The 21,055-nt window shown below is 36.5% G+C and overlaps 1 pseudogene; it reads left to right on the forward strand.

Annotated features, from left to right (window-relative positions):
• The first annotated feature begins 952 nt into the window (after positions 1–952).
• LOC130864817 (keratin, type II cytoskeletal 6A-like) lies at positions 953–20,134 on the forward strand (annotated as a pseudogene).
• Positions 20,135–21,055: the final 921 nt, after the last annotated feature.

The raw sequence follows: 21,055 nt of genomic DNA on the forward strand, positions 1-21,055 counted from the left end.
GCTTTAAAACGAATTCTTTTATATACCTCTACCTAGATCAATCTATATATTTAATCAATACTATATATATATATATATATATATATATAAATGGCATTTGGTGTTTTCAATTTAAATTCACCAAAATGCATTTGTTTTTTAAAATTCAAACTAAACAGTCATAGCTATTATACAAAGGAAAACATAATATCTAGGGGATCATATCTACGTTACAGGTCTCATGTGATATGTTTAAAAAGAAGTCTTAATAAATGAAGAAGGAATTGGGTTCCAGTCCGTTATCAATATTTTTGAGACTAGGTAAATGCTTTAATTTTTCTGTGCCACCTATTCACTGTCAACCACCATACCCCACTTTGTGATGCTGGGAATCTTACTTAGGCATGCTAGATAAGAGCTGTACTATGAGCCACATTCTGGGCTACTAAGGGACTAAAAGGTTAGTTACCTCAAGTAAATCATTTTTACATAAAGAGATTTCCTAATTGACAATTCAAACTCCATCTGTAGTATTAAAGTTCAGTCACTAACAGTTAGCAACAACTTTTTCTTTACAGACTGAACATGAATAGAGAAGGTAGGGAAAGGACAGGGACTGAGTGAGGCTTAGTAGTATTTCCTTTTATCCTATTAAACAGACTTATAAAATGGGTGTCGAAGGAAAGATATTCTTTTTAACAGGCAAAGTGAGAAGGGTACTACACGAGAATGAAAACCACAAAACGAACAAAGAGGGGCTAATGCAGGCCAGTGTGAAGAGCAGCAGAGTGGCCTAACTTGACAGGTCTTAGGCTAAACACAAACAGAAGTCTACTGAGGGCAACAAAATAAGTCAAAAGGAAATGGTTAGCAATTGGAAAAGACAATAGGACATTATAAAAAAGTTTCGTCAGAAATAATCCTAGAAGTTTGTGTGAATGTTGTGTTAAAAGAAAGTTAGTAGGCTCGAGAGATGGCCCAGCAGTTAACAGTACTTGCTGCTGTGGTAGAAGCCCAGGGTTCACTTCCTAGCACCCAAATATCTGTAACTCCAGTTGCAGAGACTCTAATGTCCTTTTCTGAACCCTGTGGGCAACAGGTATAAATTTGGTGTACACACATTTGTGCAATCAAACACTTATGTATGATGACTTGGAAATAAAAGCTAACACAAACCATTTTCTCCTCTAAGGTGCTTTCGGTTATAGATTTTATGACCGTATCTATGACCAGCATAGTATGATAACCCCAAGAATGGAGTAGTGACATGCATACTTTGGCAGTAATGAACAGTTCTCTAACTGGATGTAAGAGTCCCTCAAGAACAGGGAAATCATTCCTGGTATTGGAAAACTAGCTTACTACTCAGTGCTAATGATGTTATGGTTATTGGAGAGAATCTACAACCTCTCATTGACTAAACCAGTATAATCCTTAAGAACAAATCTATAGACATTAGTCCTTATGCCCACAGATAAGTGTAGAAATTTATCTTTGTAACAGATGGAGACCACAATCCATCAAAATATTATGGAGCCCAGTCTCAATGGAGCATCTGCAAAGCACACCCTTATCTGAGGCTCGGGATCACTGCAGAAGGGAAGGCAGAAAGATTATCAGAGCATCAGGGAATTTGTTGTGAGATGGTGACTAATAGTGATGCTAGAAACTATACCCATAAAGTCTCCCAACATGACTGCCTCAGCAAGAACTGAACAGACAACAATAAACACACCAGAGTGACTGGGACCAAGCCCAGGAGGCCTCAATCCTACATAAAGAACAATAGGCAATAAAGGAATGCTGACAGTGGGAGAGGAAGTCTTCCCAGGGAAGAGGACAGCAAGTGTTTGTACAGGCCCAAACAGGAGGCCTGCCTGAAAACATGCGTACAAGTAACATTATACAAACTGAACAGGGGATATTTAGAAATATGTATGTCTGTATATTTATATATACACATATATACATACATACATACACACACACACACATATATATATACAAGCAATATATATCAGTGGAAAAAAGAGGTCATGAATTTGATAGAGAATGGGTAGAAGTATATGAGATAAAAGGAGAAAAGGGAAGAAAGAAATGTTCAAATTGTATTACAATCTCAACCGCTTCCAAAAAAAAAAAAACCCTAATTGGATGAGTGTTAGCTAGGGTAGAGTATTTCTAATAAAATGACTATGTAAAGATTCCTAAGACAGAAGAGACATTGTAAGAGAAACAAACAAAGAAACAAACAAACCTAGAACCAAAAGAACTGAACTCTCAGTAAAATTGAAAAGCGAGGAGTTCCAAGTGGGCAGAGGAAAGCAAAAGCCTCCTGATGGTCTCATTTGAGAAAACTGGACAGAGAACTGAAGAATTCTCAACGTTGCACTCAGTAGCGGCCACTGAGCACACTAGAGAAGGAGGTGTTTCTGCTTCCCATAGAATTGTGGCAAAATATGTATTAGATAATGAATTAGACAATGAATATCAGAACAAATAGCACCAAGATTCCATATTACCAAGGTATAAAGAAAAAGAAGATGTATTTAAATATGGAGAGTTTAAGATCAAAAATAAACTCGTAGGCTTTATTTTAAACACCCACTTTAAAATGTCCTGGGGCTGAAATGAAGCCTCAATGTATTAAGCACTTGGTATACACGTATGAGGATTGCTGTTTGCATCCCCAGGTCCCATGCAAAGGTACAGCTACCTGGAGGAAGAGACAGGACCCTGATACAAACTGGCTAGTTAGATTAGTTGGAACCAGTAAGCTCTCAGTTCATTGATAGATCCTGTCTCAGCAAGTAAAAAGTAGAGAACGATCAAGAAAGACACTCAACATCAACTTTGGACCTACACATGCACAGGCACACAGATGAATACAGATGTACCCACATAAATGTGAACACTCACACATGTTGCATGAATTCTAATTGGTCTTAATAAGAAAAACCCAGAGTCAGATATTGGATAAATGCTGAGAGATCAGAGAAGTAAAGGAGTCAGCCACTAGAGAGACTTATTACCTCTACCGAATTCTCAGATGGAAGGGGGAAAGATCCTGTCTCCAGGAATACTCAACTGAATGGGCGGAGTTCCTGTCTCATCCTGCCTTATATTTCTCTCTGCCCAGTCTTATCTCTTCCTGCCTCTACCTCTTAGTGCTGGGATTAAAGATGCCTGCCCCCACTGCCTGAGCTCTATGGCTAACTAGTGGCTTGCTCCTCACTATGATCTCCAGACAAGCTTTGTTAGAGCACAAACAAAATATCACTACACACACGCACGTACATATTAACATATAAAGAAGTACTAATTATTGTATTTTAAGAAAAGTAATTTAACAAATGTATATAACTGTATGTTTTCTATTTACCTATATACTTGTCTCTTTACCTACATATCTAATAATCTATAAATATATACAATATTATAAAGACTGAAGTGATCACTCATAAACAAAGCTGAATTTAACAGGCTGGAGGTATGTTGAGGTTAGCAGAAAAATCTCTTTTGGGGACTGTTATCAGATCCACCTACCCTCAGTGAACTATGTTTACAACTGAAATATCACTTTTATCCATGTATACCTTTCTCACATATTGCCTTAAGAATTAGCTCATCTCAGTCAAAGCCTATCATTTTTGTCAGCAAAGCAGTTAGCCAATTTTATGTTACACAATGAAAAATAATGTATGAGTGTTCCTGTGTAAGCAATATAATTTGATTTTTATGCTTACTGAACATTAAAAAGAAATCATCTTTACATTTTAAAATTGCCATCTTGATATAGACCACTTATAAGTAAATTGGACACCTGTCCTCACCAATTTTAATCTGCATATAAAGATTTCTAACAGAATACAGACTGTAATTTTTAGTTTAAAATTCTTTTCTCTAGAAAACAGCATGATTTATTTAAAAGGACTCTTTTCTATATTTGTCAAGAAGAATAATTTTTAAAAATGAAAAAGCAAACAAATTGAGGGCAGAGACACAGAGTCAAAAAATTTATCCCCCCAATTCACAGCTCCATATTTAACTAAAAATAATTTATTTGGTATAGTCTAATTGTGTAACTTATTAAGATAATAAGATAAAATGTATAGCTAGGTCACTTGAAATAAGCTAAGTGACACATAAGAGTCGTAAGAAAAATATAAAACGATTATTCTAATATATATACATATTCTTTAAATATACTATAAAAATTTAAATTGTTATTCAAGTTGTTTCCTTATAAGTGATGTTATAATCCCACCAAATTATATATCTTGAGATATCAATTATGAACCTTTTTTTTTTTTTTAAAAAAGTGGCATTCTAGAACAGTACCCACATTGTCTAGTAAAAGTCAAGTTATTAAATATAGGCCACACAATTACGCTAGGTATCAGGCATAGAATTTGAATAGAAAACGCGTAAATCACGCTACTGTGATATGGTTCACAGGTTGTGTCACTGCTTTGTCTTTCTGCATGACTTAGCGGACCTGTAAAGAAAGCGAACACGCAGTTGCAGTACATGCTTTTGCTCCAGAAGAGATCATTTCAATTCTTAACCGACAAATAATGCCTAATAAACAAACATGCAAATGTTAACAAATAATGCGTGGATAACTGATTTAAAAACTTACCACTCCACCCCGAGTGAAACTAAGTTAGAGTATGATTACAACTGAAATATCACTTTTATTCATGTAAACTTCCTGGCAGATTTCCTTAAGAAGTATCTTACAATTAGTCATTCGCAAACAATTTTGTGAGCAGAGCAGCTAGCTATTTTTATGTTATACAAATAAAAAAAGGTAAGAGTATTCCTGCTTAAGCAACATAATTTGAGTTTTATTCTTATTCAACATTAAAAAGAAGATCATCTTTACATTTTAAAATTGTCAGATGGATATAGTTCACTGAAAATTTTTACTGAAAACTTGGAGATTTCTGTTTTAGTAGGCGACAAAAGCAACAGATGACAACATAGATCTTTATGCATATTTTATTACTGTTCCAATTTTTGAATAAAGATTTTAGATTTCTAGAAAAATAAAACCATGCAGCAGAAATAGCAAAAACACTATTTTATTTTATTTTATCTTATTTTCTGAGACACGGTTTCACTGTATAGCCCTGACTGTTCTGGGACTTGTTCAGAGGACCAGGTTGGCCCTGGACTCATGGAGACCCACCTGCCTCTGTGTCCTGAGTTATGGGATTAAAGGCATGAACTGCCATAGCCCAGCTTTCAAACACACTCTTAGTTACAAAACATTCTTTTTTAAAATTCGCTAGTAATAGTTTTGAATATTTGAGCATTTTCATGTGCAAGACATTGTGCTCGACAAATTATCATATTTATTTTTAGCCACTTGGCATAATTATTCTCATTTAACTTCCATTTCTCTTTTCTTTTGAAGAGATCATATGGTTGAAATTATAGCAAGTTTGGCACCAAAATTTTGTGCTCTAAAAATGAAGCAAAGGTCGTGTGTGAAAAGCATCTATCTGTGGGCTATGAGCACAGTTGTCTTTAAGAACAAACAAGTAGACAAAAGGCAAAGCTCTTGTTGCCTGAGGTGATGAGGCCATCATGCTGAAAAGACAGGCACATCTGTAACCACCAAGGGATTAGGAACTTGGAGTAGAGCATTCTTTTCCAGCTAAGGAATTAGCCTGCTTGCTATTTAATAATTAAGGCTACCTTTCTAAATGCACAGAATAATTCTATTTTCTTAAGAGAACAGAATACTGTACATTTTCCTGAAAATTCAAATTCATTCATATAAAAATTAGATTTTTGGAGGGCTAGTAAATGTACTGAATGTACTGTGACTGCAATGCCCTCTGTTAGCAAACATTATTTGCCATTATTTTAATAGGACTCAAAGAACCATGCTTTTTGTTTCTCAAAACATTTCTAGTGAACAACATTTTAGTTGGGTATTGTAAAATGAATACTATTGCCTAGTAAGTTCCTCTTATCATTAAAAAAATAACAGTAATAGAAAGCAAACAACAAAATCTCAGCAACTGTAGGATAGACAAGTGATAAAAAACTGCTTTTTCATCCTTTCTATATTCCCCTTTGTCAATAAATATTGGGTGGCTAGTTAGGTGGCAGGCACAGAGAGGCAGTGATTAGAATCAGACTGTATATTAACAACTACAAAAGTGGCTAAGAAGGGCTAAAGAGATGGCTCACTGGTACAGATGCCAGCTGCTCATGATGGCCTGAATAAAGTTAGAATAGAAACAAGTCCTGCAAGTTGCCCTCTATCCTGAATAAAACAAATGTAAAAACATTATAAAATGACGAACAGGCCGGGCGTGGTGACATATACCTTTAATCCCAGCAGAGAAGGTGGATCTTTGTAAGTTCAAGACCAGCCTGGTCTACAAGAACTTGTTCCAGGTCAGCCAGGGCTCTTACACAGAGAAACCCTGTCTCAAGCGCCCCTCCCCAAATAAAAACTTCTGTCATAATTAACATATTAGTAACACATAAATTCCCCATTATAGTATGTGACAGCTACCAGACAGAATAACTTTACAATCTACCCTAAGTATTACCCTTATTGCTAGATCTCTTCCCAGATGACAATACAAAGGACAAGACACACAAGGTGGACTGTGGGTAAAGGAGTTCTAATAGAAATATGAAAGAGATAAAAGGCTGCCTCATAACTCTTTCATTAAACAGTTTTGGATAGCAATTGGTGTAAAGCTCTCTGGTACATGTTTGCCTAACATGTGTGAGACCTAAAAATGTGGTACAGGTTTGCCTAGCATGTATGAAGCCTTGATTCAAGTGCGGTACCACATAAACGGAAATCAATCAATCAATCTTTATTTATAGAACATTCATTACCTGTCACAGGATATCTAAATATAGAAACATAAAGATGATTAAGAGGTATTTCCTGTCTTGAAAACAAAACAAAATCTCTAGACTATTGTTTGTAAAGGCAGTAAGATGAAGGATATGTCAGACTAATATGCCTTTTATTAAATTCTGTTTTAGATTATGGAAAAGTGCATGCCTTTAATCCCAGCACTCGGGAGGCAGAGGCAGGAGGATCTCTGTAAATTCGAGGCCAGTCTGGTCTACAAGAGCTAGTTCCAGGACAGGCTCCAAAGCCACAGTGAAACCCTGTCTTGAAAAACAAAAAAGAAAACCAAAAAAAGAAAAAAAAAAAGAAAGTGAACATTGCAATCAGCCTTTCATATAACTTGATCCATGTTTCTTCATAAAATCTGCCATAAAATAAGACTTCTTTAATAATTTCCATAGTGAGTGCTTTATTATTTTATGTATGGATGTTTTGCCTGAACATAGCCTGTGCAATACATGCTTGTCCAGTGCCTATGGAGGCCAAAAGAAGGCATCAAATACCCCAGGACTGAAGTCAGAGTCCCGAGGTGGTGCTGAGAATGGCGTCCATGTCCTCTAGATAAGTAGCCTATCTGCCGAGCCAATTCTCTTAGCTCTTATATTGTGTTTGTATACAAGGAACTCATTTATCGATTATCAAGAATTATATTTACTAGAAAAACATAGTTTTGAGATAGGTGACACTAACATTTATTAAATATTGCAAATATTGTGGTTGAGCAAACATTGTAAAATATATTAAGTATCAGTTGCACACTCTTACCAACTGGATCTTTAACCATGACTGAGTAAATTCCAACTACTCTTTCCACCGGAGCTGAGCATCATATAAACCCTATCAGTTGACAGGTTTGTTCATATGATTTTTTACTGACACCTCAAACTTGCCACCACTGATTTCTTCTACAGTGTCTTAAGATACATGCATGTCCCTTCTGATCAGAAGTCCTAAAGGCTTCTGGGGTATAGTTACTTGTCTGAGCTGTAAGAAGGTTTTCGAGGTAAAAGGCAGAAAGGATAAAAAGTCTGTTTGTGTAATATTCTTTATACTTTATAAAACCATCATAGACAATATTTTCAAATTTGGTGTGAAGTTTCTACTGCTTACTTCTATTAATATATTTACAAACAGAAATGTCCTTGGAATCAACAAATTAATGATAACTTTGCATGGTGTAAGTGACTTGCTCCATCCCTTAATAGATCATTCTATTTTTTTTTACATGTCCAGAGATCCAACTAAGTTCATGGAATAACTTTAAGGCCTAAAAATGTCAGCAAAATGCATGCTATACCATGAGTTACTTAAATTTGGAAATGGTTCATAATCATCTTAACAATGAAAGAAACTTTCCAGTAAAAAAAAATTTGGATTCAATGTAATATATTTCTATTACTTGATACCAGAATATTGTATATTCACAGTAAAAGTAAGAAGATGAAGACTTAGTAAGTTGTTTTTATGTGTACATGTGTATAGCTTTTGGTTGCATGTATGTCCATGCATAGCAGGGCTGCCTGATGCCTGGCCAGAAAAGGGTATGAATGAGATCTCCTAGGACTGGAGCTAGGGCAGATTCTGAGTCACAACGTGTAAGGTGGGTATGAAACAAAGGTTCTCTGGGTTTATATGCAAAAGAGGTAACACGTAGGGCGGACTGTAGAGTCATCTTCTCTGGCTGCTGTCATATACTATAAAAGATGCCTTTGGTGCTACTAAGAATTATACATTAATCACAATAGAAGTTAATATTTTAGAAACTTTTATTAATTAAATTTTATTATATTTTCATTACTATAACAATTTAAGGCTTAATATCAATAAAATGTCTCTCGTTTCAAATACTCAATAACACTTTCATTCTATTGGGCCACAATCTTCTTTGTACAATATATCAACTTCACTTTTATTGAGTATGTACTGTTATGGCAAGACTATAGTCTGAATTATTATTTTGGTTAAGAAATTCTTTAAGTATTCCTTATCCATTTGTGCCACTATTCTGGACTGTTATGAGAAATCTGCTTCCTTTAATTCTCTTGGCGTTATATTAAGAGTTTTAAAAACGGGACTAAATGTATTAAAGCTTTTTTAAAGATTCATTTTAAGTTTGTGTGTGTGTGTGTGTGCATGTGTGTGCATGAATGCAGTGTGTGTGTGTGTGTGTGTTTGTGTGTGTGTGTATGTGTGTGTGTGTACTATATGCATGCAGTCCTAATGCAGGTAAGAAGAAGGTATCAGGTTCCCTAAACATGGAGTTCCAAGTGGTTGTGACCGGCCATGTGCAGGCTGAAACTGCACTTGGGTACTCTGCAAAAGCAGTCAGTGTTCTTAAGTGCTGAGCCACATCTTCAACCTCAATATTAAAATATTTTTAAAAAATCAAAATAACAATGTCAAAAGTAATTTGAAATTGCTATCCTAAAGTAAATACATGTAACGGTTCAACTCATAGGTATCAAAACTTGGTTCAGATTTTACAGTTCCACTAAGAGGAATAATCAACAGATGTGGGATTTCTTTTCTTTCTTAAAAGAGTCTCATTTATCCCAGATAATTTTCTTAATGAAAGGAACTTGGTAATGTGTGAAGTAAAGATATGTGTAAACATTCCATACACATGAAATACAATAATTTTAACTAAATCCTACCCCAGGACAGAAGCTTTAGATATTTACTAATAGTGCAATACATTCATATACCTGTGTGTCTTTTGTGCAGACTTGGTTAAAAAAATTTATACACTTCATTTTTATGTTTGATGGCATTTTAGTTTATTGCATGGAAATATAGTATGAAGGAAAACAGGTCCCTAATGCAAGGAAAATGGGAGTTAGTTTTTCGTCTACTCTAATTAATGTGGTTTTACATCAAGATTGGCCATTGGACTTCACCATAACAGAACACAGTACTTCAAAATTTCAGGTTTCTAAGGACCAATATTATGCTTATGTATCTCTGTATATACTACATGTATGTAATACAGTATACATATACATTCTCAATAAGGATACTCGCTAGAGTGTTAAATTAATTTGGTACTAAGAATTAAGTTTAGGTTAAAAATTTACTTTTAGTCTACAAAGAATTCAGTATTATATTAACAAAATAAATCAGTTTTTCTCCTCTCCTGCTTCTTCATTAACTGCATGCTGACCTGTTTTTTTGAAGTATCTGTAATGCAAGTGGCTCCTGTTCTCCATATAGTCACATGAGGTAAGAGGTAGCCAACTGCTGTTTATATATAAAGGACTTCAAAAGAGATGGCACTAATATCATTGCTCATATTATTACCGTAGTCCCGGTTAAAGCAAAAAGACTTCTTTGCTTTTTCATTCTGTAGTGTGAAGAAAGTGGGGCGAAGCAACTGTGAGAACGTACTCAGTACGTGTAGTGGGAGCTAACATCAAGACTATGGTTTTCCTACAAAGAAGGTAATAGCCAACTAATAACTACAATTCTATTTTCTTCTAAAAGTTTTATTTGCAAATTTACCTACTTCTTGACCGACAATTATTAATGACTTATCTAGGCTGACTAATAAATCTCTTCATGTATCTTAACTTCAGTTACTCATTCCGTTAAAAATACATTTCAAAAATAAAGCACAGGTATATATGTCCAATAAATTACTTCTTTCCTTTTAAGGTAGCCACATAGATTTTTTTCTCTTTATTTATTTTTTTTTTTTTTGGTGTCACATAGATCTTTACTTTCCTTTTTAATATAGCAAACAACTTTTAATAGCTCACATTTAAAAATATTTGGAAAAAATTATACACATAATTAAGTCTTAATTATTCAACGGTAGCTATATAATCCTAGTTTTAAGGAGGCCTCTAGTATAAGAGAAAGAGTAACACAGAGGATGTCTGCAGAATAATGTGCTATGAATCAGCAGAAGCAAAGCATATGTGCTGTGTTGTTTGTGCAAGCGTACCTCTGTGTGGCTTGTCAGTCTATTCTACAGGCAACTTTGAGGTTGAGGATAATCTTTTTAGATGTTATCAATTTCTAACTTTGAAGTCAGAAACAGAAAGTTAAAAAATTAGGAGATTAGGATATTTTCAGAAAAACAGTTATTATGGGAATTATATATTACACATTTTCATTTAGGAAACATGACTGAAGTTATACTATGGAGAGTCAATCAGAAGAATCATGGAAAAAAACCCAACATAACAAACCCAAACTTAACAAGAATAAAACTGTTAACTCATAAACTGGGATTATAATAGTGAAAAAATTTCACCTTTTAAAAAATAAAAACCCATGATTGCAATGTAGTTACAAAAACATTGGATACCTAAATTAATTTAGCTACACAAACACTTGCCATTTCCTAAAATCTACATATCTCAATAAACTTATTTTTTTAATTTTTAAACCTTTATTTTTATTTTACGTGTATAAGTGTTTGTCTGCATGCATGTCTGTGTACCATGTTGCCATTTGCAACAATAGAATATAATCTTAACCACTGAGCTATCTCTTCAGTACTCAGTGGACGTTTAAATACTTAGAAGAGCCATTGTGAAGTGATGGAGTTAAAATAAAATAAAAGGGAAGACTCACAGAGTAATGTGCAACAAAGGCAAGGATGTAATTACACTTTCATTGAGTGAGTCCAAAATGTTACCAGAATCAAATATAATCTGTGTTCAAGAGATTAAAATGTGGAAAAGTATGTCTCAGAATTGATATAATATATTTTATCTGTAATTGTTTACATTTTAAAAATGTTTTAAAGTTTGTTTTAAATAGTATACATGTATATTTCTGATTCAATTTTATGCAAGGTTTTAGGCTTAAATATAATTTATATTTGTACATATATTTAAACATATGTATATCTAATTCATCATATTTATTTAAATCAATTCTCATTATTGTTTGGGAATTATCCTGAGATCTTTGTATATACCCCAAACTGGAGTAGTCCAATTTTCTTATAATATTTGAATATAACCTATGCACAACCTTCTATACACTTTCAATCAGCTCTAGAGGTTAATGGTATCTAGTACAATGTATAACATCTATAGTAGTTGTCATACTACACTGTTTAGTAAATAATGGTGGCTGGGGTCGGTGGGGCTGGGCCATGTTCAGAGCATTACTTTTTTCCCCTTAACTGTTTCGATTCGGTGATTGACTGGATTCACTGATATAGAACCTATGAATACAGAAGTCTGACTGCAGTATAATTTTCCTTTACAAATCTCTCTCTCTCTCTCTCTCTCTCTCTCTCTCTCTCTCTCTCTCTCTCTGTGTGTGTGCTTGTGTGTGTGTATCTTTCATTCATTTCTACATTTTTCTTTGATTTTCAAAGGTCACTTGAATACCAATTTCTTTTGAGGTAAATTCCATTAAATACAACATACTTTCCAAGTATAAGCAACCAACCCTTTCAAAAATATTAAATGAGAAAATTTTTATGTCTTATAATGGACAGAATATAATAATGATGATTCCATATGAAAGAAAAATAATTTGGAAAATGGAAAAGAAATTTCGCATGAACATTTTAGGGAAGAAATTAGTGGGAAGACAGAATTTTGGTTATATTTTATTTTATTATTTTGAGACAGGTTTCTCTGTTTAGGCATTGCTGCCCTGGAACCCACTGTGTAGACTATGCTGGCATTGGATTCAGAGATCCTCCTGCCTCTGAATCCCAAGTGATGGCATTAAAGGCATGAGCCACCACCACAATCTGGCTATCTTTTAAATAAAAAAGTTTTTGTGGCACAAATCTATTCATCTGAATATTAAAGATCTTTAAACAAATGCTAGATGTTTTAAAACTACACTCACTGGGGTAGTAACAGATCACTGGGCTCATGTGATCCATCTCTTGTCAGAGTTCCTGCTTACTGAGGTTCTATCAGATCACCGCCATCAGATCCTCTCTCACACCAGCATTGTGTGTGTGTGTGTGTGTGTGTGTGTGTGTGCATATTCCACATCTTAGCTCACAGAGGTCTTTATGTGTATATATGCCTCCCTTTAAAACTTTGTCTATTTTAAAAGGTCAAAAAATCTATTAAACATGTTTCTTGGTTTATTTTCTTATATATAATTAGTAGGGGCCCACTTCAGCTTATCTAATGAACAATTTTAAATGGGTATCACATACTCAATGCAGAATAAGCTTATACAAAATACACTCCAATTATTCATCCTACAAATTACCTTGATGTTTGCTGTATATTTTTGGCTAACAATAATAGCAACAGACAGGTAAGTATCATTTCTGATCTTGCAATTTTCAGTTAGTAGCCAGGCCTCAAACAATGCTGAATACACATTTGTATTGCTTTTAATTTGTACCCTTTAAAAAAATTTTATGGCAGTCCTCTGTCTCACTTTGATTATATTATCTTTCTGAATTCTTCAACTTGCCAACATTAAAACTTTAAAAAAGCATTTTACAACAAAGTTCAAATTCCTCAGTTTTTAATACCTTTATAAGCATTTCACCGCTGCATATTTTGTACCTACAAATGTGATAAATTGCTAGGATAGAAGGTGAAAGATAGAAAAAAAGAGTCCTTGGCAGGAAGAAAAACCCGAGTATTCTTGGCTCTCATTAAATCTACCTGTCTCCATTGCCTTCTAATCTAGCTATCTTTAATCATTTTTGATCATGCACAATTAAAGGGTTTCTCATACTCTATGTCATGTATATTGTAATAAAGTGACAGTGAAAATCAAAATTATCATCTTTAAAATAATGAAAACTGCTCAGAATGAACTTTTTGTTTCACTAAATAGCTTACAAAGACTATTTTCATACTTACCCTCAAACATAATTAGGTCCATTTATTCAATGTTTTTAGTTCAAGATGACTTGCTTTTTGTTTTGTTTATGTTTGTTTGTTTTTTGTTGAGTTCTGTTTTTTAAGACAAGGATTTTGTAGCCCTGGGTGCCTTGGAACTCACTCTGTAGATCAAGCTGGCCTCGGCCTCAGAGATCTGCCTGCCTCTGCCTCATGAAGATTAAAGTTATGTGCCAACACAGCCCAGCTTAGCATGCTTTTCTAACCCAAGGAAAAAATAAGCAGGCCTATTCAAAGAACTGCTTATTTTATTAAGCAAACATAAAAAATAAAAATATTATGCATGTAATTTTTAAGAAAATGAATTAGTTTATGTTCTAAGTAACAAGATAGCCTCAAATCAAAAATTCACCTTTTGGGGGAAGATATTCATTATCAATATATTGAAAGTCAAAATGAGTACTTGAAGAGAGGGATAAGGAGAACGGACATAACAAAGAGCTTGAAGGTAACCACTCTCTATGTTCTGCACTGTTATACTGTTTTACTTCTGGATTAGGGACTGGATTCAAATATCTGCTCGTACAATTCTTATCTATTAAAATAAGGTAAGGTAAGTCTAAACTTTTTAACCAATATGACAGTAAACCACGTGCAATGTTCTTCCATAACATAAGAAAATCTGACATGCTAACAATGAAGTTCTCCTAGTTGCCTCCAAATAATTCCATTATAAACCTTCTCACAACTTTGTCTAAAATAACAAAAACTAAAGCATTAATATCAATCTTCCTTCCCTCAATTTATAATCAAAGCTATTCTCAAGGATGCAAAGAGATTGACTCACACTGATAAAGTGGCTGATAAAAAAGTAGCCTTACAAGTTATGGGATATTTTTAATTAGTCTGGTTCCTCCAAGCAAAGATATTGCTTTGCTATTCAGTCTGTTTCTCTAAGTAAAAAGCTTGGGCAACTGTCAGAACACAATCTGTGGATGCAGTTGTGTGAGGAGACTCCAAGAGAACAGGACAAGAGTGACTGTGACTGTACTTTGCTAACATGACTCCTCTTAACCCTCAGAGTACAAACTGTGTGATGCTCCGAATAAAGTCGGCAGTGCATGAGGCTTTAGTCTGCCTCATTTTTAGGCCCCAATCTCCAAGGTTCATGCTGCCAACTAGAGCTTTAACAGGTGAATTTGGAAAAAAGCCAGGAGAGGTGTTTGCCAAAGTTTTAAAGCTTAGAAAATAAAATATCTTTTAAGAGAAAATATTTCTTAAAAATTGAATTTATTTATAAAAAGGCAAAATATAATCAAACAAAAATAACTTAATACTTCTCTCCAAATTGCATTTTTATTCTTCACTTAAAAATTATACTAAAATGTTCTCTCTTTAGAAAACTATAACATCCACCAACTTTTCTAAAAATATTTTCCTAAAATGATTCTTTGTTATAGTGATATATTATTTGTGTTTTAATAAATAAAGCTTGCCTGAATATCAGAGTGTAAAGCAGGCATACCGGTCAGCCATATAGGCATGACAGCGGTGGCACATACCTTTAATCTCAGCATCCACACTAGTTAGTCAAGGAGGCTGGGCAGTGGTAGTGCACATCTTAATCCTAGCACTAGAGAGGAATATAAAACAGGAGACAGCTCACTCTCGATCTGAAGATTCATGGAGGCAGGAATTCCCATTTCAGTCTGAGGTAGAGGCAAAAGCCAATAGCTGGCAGCTTTGCTTTTCTGATCTTCAGATTGAACCCCACTACACTTTGTGGCAAATGTATTCTACTTGTTGCAAAGGGAATGTTGTCACAAAGCTTTAACATACTGTAAAATAATATGAGCACAAAGAATGATGACATGAACCTCTTTGCAATTCATGGTTTTTAGTACTTATTAAAATTAGTTTTAAATGTTCTTTTTAAAATTTTTATTAAATTTCTTTTTTAAAAAATTACAGTTTTCAATGTTTTATTATGTATTTTGTCATTGAGTTGTAACTATTATTTAAACCTGTTTCTCATCATATTCTACTCTGGCTTGCCAGTCTCTTTTGCTGAATTTGAAAAAGAAAAAGGTTTCAAATGGGTTCAAAAATCTTAGCAGGCCCAAGTTCCATCACACACCCTCAACCTCAATGGTGTATTGAATGTCTGAAGACCGGAACATACTATGCTCTATTAGACCAGATTGCTTTGACACATAAAAAGCTGCCCTTATTCTCACTATCATATGGTTTCTTTGGGAGTTTGTAATCTTTCTGGAGTAGCAGATAAAAATGAAACTGAAACTAAACTTTCATGTCTACAGTATACTTGAGTCTCCACAAGAATTTTTGATATTTTTTTTTAGTAGACAAAAACTGTGCTGACCAGTTCTGAGAAATTTTAGCCTTAAAGCAACATACAGCACCTTCATCTTCTATATTATTAATTAAGATGAAGTTTAAACTACTGTTAAAACCTTAATTCAAGTGTAGCCCATACTTCGTTATTTACCTAACCAAAATTTTAAAATGTATTAATTTAAATAAAAAGTGAAAAGAGAAACTGTGTCAACAGACTGGAAATATGGCTCACTGGTTAAAAGTATTCGGTGCTCTTGCAAAGGACACGAGTGTAGATTTCAGCATCCACAACAGTGGCTCACAACACCCCCTAATTCCAGAACCAGGGGACCTGATGTCCTCTTTCTAGCCTCTGTGAGCACCCGTACACATATGGTGAACAGACAGCCAAGTAGGCACACACACATAAAATAAAAAGAACCTTTAACAGTAACACCCCTTACCTGCACCCATTACCAATCACTCCCCATTACTCCATAACCCAACCTGCTCCCAATTATTCGACTACTTAAGCTATTGTGTTTGCGTAAATATTTGCCTAGATAGGTATTTCATTAAGAATTATATAATATCAGCACTTGGGAGATAGCTCAGCAGTTAGAAGCACTTGCTGCTGCTCTTCCAGAGGACCCAGGTTCAGTTTCCTGCACCTACATGGTAGCCCACAACCATCTGTAACTCCAGTTTCCCAGGATCTAATGCCCTCTCTTGACCTTCATGTGCACTGGATATCTGCAGGCAAAACACTCGTATATATAATTTTTTTTTAAAAAAAAATGCATAATATGTGGTCTTTCAGGTTTGACTCCTTCCAGGCATCTTTTCTTGGCTGATCTGTGTTTTAATATGTGTCTTCACTTAATTACTTTCACAGACAATATTCCAAGTTTCCAAACATAACATTTGGCTCATCCATCAATTAAAGGAAATTTGAGTTTTTGCCATTAATATCATCATCACCATCATCATTATTGAGTAATTCTTCTATACATGTTATGTAAAGGTTGTGTGTGTGCCTGTGTGTGTGTCTGTCTGTGTGAACAATTGTTCGGCTTTCTCATAGATAATTACTCAGGAGTAGAATTACTAAATAACATTATATTTAATAATTCAAGGAATTTTCAAAAGATGCTACATATCCAACAGCTCAAGATTCCAGAAGCTCTATGATTTCCTGAACAATTGTTAGTATCTTTTAATTATAAACAGCTTAGTGAATGTGAAATTATGTTACAGTTTTAATTGGCATTCCCCTAACAATGCTGAGCATCTCTTAATGTGCTGTATTGTTTCAAAACTTCTTTAGAGGCGCTGAAAAGATGGCTCAACTGTTAGGACTAGAGTTTGTTTCCCAGCTCAGAACCATGTACAATGCGAGATTCAGGGAATCCCATACCCTGCCCTTCCTCTTGGCCCACTTGCATGTGTGCATACACATACAGAGACCCCCACACACTTAAATTAACAAATAACTGCTTTGGAAAGGCAATTATTTATACCCTTTTCCAACTTTTCAGTTTGGATTGTTGTTATTACTCCTGTTAAAAAAAATGGTATAGCCTGAATAAAAGTCCACATCAGGTATTTAATTCCTCACTTATGTGTTTTTGGGTTTCATTATGTTATCATGATGTAAAATTAGAGCTTTTAGTATTAGCTGGATAATTACTACTTTAAAATGTTAAGTGATATGCTATCAATAATATTTAACTGCTAGTAAACAAATATTTGAACAACTGATAAAAATACATGTAAAAACCAGCTGAGCAGGCCAAGGAAACAGATGCCAAGATGCCATCCTAAAACAACCAGTAACATTCAGGACACTGTGTGTCCACTGGAGCCCAGTAACACTATCACAGCAGGCCCTGAATATTCCAACAAAACTGAAGCCCAAGAAAAAGACCTCAAAACAGCCTTCATGAAAATAATAAATGTCCTTAAGGAGGAAATAAATAAATTCCTTTAAAAAATATAGGAAGATACAAAAAATAGTGCCAAGAAATGAATGAAATTATTCAATACCTGAAATGGAAATCAAAATAACAAAGAAAACTCAAATTGAGGGAACTCTGGAAATGAAAAAATCAGGAATTCAAACCAACTATAGAGGCAAGCATTGCCAATAGAATATAAGAGATGGAAGAAAGAATCTCTGGTGTTGAAGATACGATAAAAAAAAAATGAAGGATACATCAGTCAAAGTAAATGTTAAGTCTAAAAATCTGACATGAAACAGCCAGGAAATCTGGACAGTATGAAAAGACCAAACATAAAAAGAGGAATGGAAGGCAAACTTGTTGTTTAGGGTCTTGATCTGCTCATGCTCCTCAGTCCTCACCTGCTGGGTTGGTTTGCAAGTTAGAGGGGTGAGGAGGCTCTGATTGATGGTGACCTCTTGGATGCTTCCTGCGGGGGGCACATGGGAAACAGCACCCCACAGCCACCACCAAAGCCAGCTCCATCACTAAACAGCCTAAGCAGGAGTAGGCTCTGGAGTGAATGCCAAAGACAGTGGTGGAGGGAAGATGCTCAACGTTTTGCTCAAATACTGCCATTGTCACGAGGTGAATCTATCCTGGCTTTGTCCCCTCTCTGGTTAGACTATCAGCTGGCAATCAGGGTCAGAGTTTCTCTTCCAGAGGTTGCCCCATAAGGATGTCTGATTCCTGTGCTGAGATGAGCTCAAGTCTCACATCACAAAGGACTGAACTGAGGCAGAAGTCTCTAAATGGCAGGTTGAAGCCATCCTAGCCACACTAAATGAGACAACACACCAGCGTGCCACTGCTAGGCTGCCTGTGCCCTGCCTGGGAGCTCTGCCTTCCTTAGAGGGATGATGTTGGGAGCTCCGCGCTGGATTGTAAGAGCCAGGGCCAGGGACTACATTGAATGGGTTTAGGCAGACAGCCTGAGACAGAAGTCACAGTAGCGACAGGATCACAGAAGAATTAAACTCTTAACTTCTCTCACTTGGTGCCTCCTGGTGTGGTTCCTGGAGCAACAGAACAAGGTCCTGGACACCAAGTGGACCCTGCTGCAGGAGCAGGGCATCAGGACTGTGAGGTAGAACCTGGAGCCTTTGTTTGAGCAGTACATCAGCAATCTCATGAGGCAGCTGGACAGCATCACTGGGGAGAGGGCTGGCCTGGACTCAGAGCTGAGGAGAACGCAGGAGACAGTGGAGAACTAGAATCAACAAGTGCACAGGCAGCAAAGAATGAATTTGTGACCCAGAAGAAGGATGTAGATGCTGCTTACATGAATAAGGTTGAACTGCAAACCAAGACAGACAGTCTGACAGATGAGATCAACTTCCTGAAAGTTCTATATAATGCAGAACTGTCTCAGATGCAAACTCACACCTCAGATACATCTGTGGTCTTCTCCATGGACAACAACTGCAGCCTGTACCTGGACAGCATCACTGCTGAGGTCAAGGCCCAAAATAAGGAAATTGTTCAGAGGATCCGGGCTGAGGCTGAGTCTTGGTATCAGACAAAATACAAGGAGCTGCAGGTCACAGCAGGAAGATATGGGGACAACCTGTGCAACAACAAGCAGCAGCTCACTGAGATCAACAGCATGATCCAGAGGCTGAGATCTGAGATCGACCACATCAAGAGCAGTGTGCCAATGTGCAGGCTGCCATTGCTGAAGCTGAGCAGCATTGGGACATGGCCCTCAAGGATGCCAGGGACAAGCTGAAAGGGCTGGAGGATGCTCTGGAGAAGGCCAAACAAGACATGGTCAGGTTGCTGAAGGAGTACCAGGAGCTCATGAATGTCAAGCTGGACCCTGGTGTAGAAATCGCCCCCTACAGGAAGCTGCTGGAAGGAGAGGAGTACAGGATGATTGGTAAAGGCGTTGGACCAGTCAACATCTCTGTGGTGCAGTCCACCATGTCCAGTGGCTATAGCAGTGCTGGCGGTGCCAGCAGCACCTTGGGCCAGGGAAGAGACAGCAGCTACTCCTACAGCAGTAGCCATAGCTTTGGAGGTGGCTTCAGTTCTGGCAGTGGCAGAGTCATCAGGGGCGCCTCAGCTCCTCTGGCGGCAGCTCTTCCACCATCACATACACCACCACCTCCTCCAGAAGGAAGAGCTACCAATATTGAAGTCATGGCCACCAGACCTTGTCCCTGGATCCTCAGATTCTCTGGTGGTAGAGCCCTGTGCTCAGGTGCTGCCCTTGCTGGCTTCCTACCTCTGTTCTCTGGTTAGGGCTGAGGAGCTGAGTCCTTGTTACTCCTCTCTGCCCCCCACCCACTGGGTCCCCACTACTCTTCCTCTGATTGTCATCTTCTGATCTCATATCATGAGTCACTACATTTGGTGCTGCAAGTTGTAGTTAGGCTGCTATGTTCCTGGCTCCCAGGCTCTGTCTCTGAGGCTGCCTGAGAAAGGGGCTCTCTGTCCCTTTCATCCTGGAAATCATTGTTGGGTCCTACTCAAATAAACAGGTAAATGGTTGCTTCCCTTTAGTTCCCAGTGGCCTGAGAAAACCCCAACTTCAATATTGTGAGCCTCCCTGGCAATAGCTGCGATAGCACAAGCCAACAGTCCTGTGATATATGGAGTCTGTGCTCATGTAATGTTTCTCTGTTCTTTGCTTTCTTGTAATAAAGCTAAATAAAGCAGGTTTATAACACACACACAAAAAAGAATAGGAATAGAGTTTGAGGCCAGTCTGGTCTACAGAGTGAGTTCCAGCACAGCCAGGGATACACAGAGAAATCCAGCCTCGAAAAAAAGAAAGAAAAAGAAAAAAGAAAACCAAACAAACAAACAAAAAAATAGGAACAGAAGGAGAATACTACCTCAAAGGCTCAGAAAATATTTAAACATTTTCAACAAAATCTTAGAAGAAAACTTTCCTAACATAAAGAAGGAGATACCAGCCGGGCGGTGGTGGTGCACGCCTTTAATCCCAGCACTCGGGAGGCAGAGGCAGGCGGATCTTTGGGAGTTCGAGGTCAGCCTGGTCTACAAGAGCTAGTTCCGGGACAGGCACCAAAGCTACAAAGAAACCCTGTCTC

Source organism: Chionomys nivalis, chromosome 22 (genome assembly GCF_950005125.1).
Source record: "Chionomys nivalis chromosome 22, mChiNiv1.1, whole genome shotgun sequence".
Lineage (NCBI taxonomy): Eukaryota > Metazoa > Chordata > Mammalia > Rodentia > Cricetidae > Chionomys > Chionomys nivalis.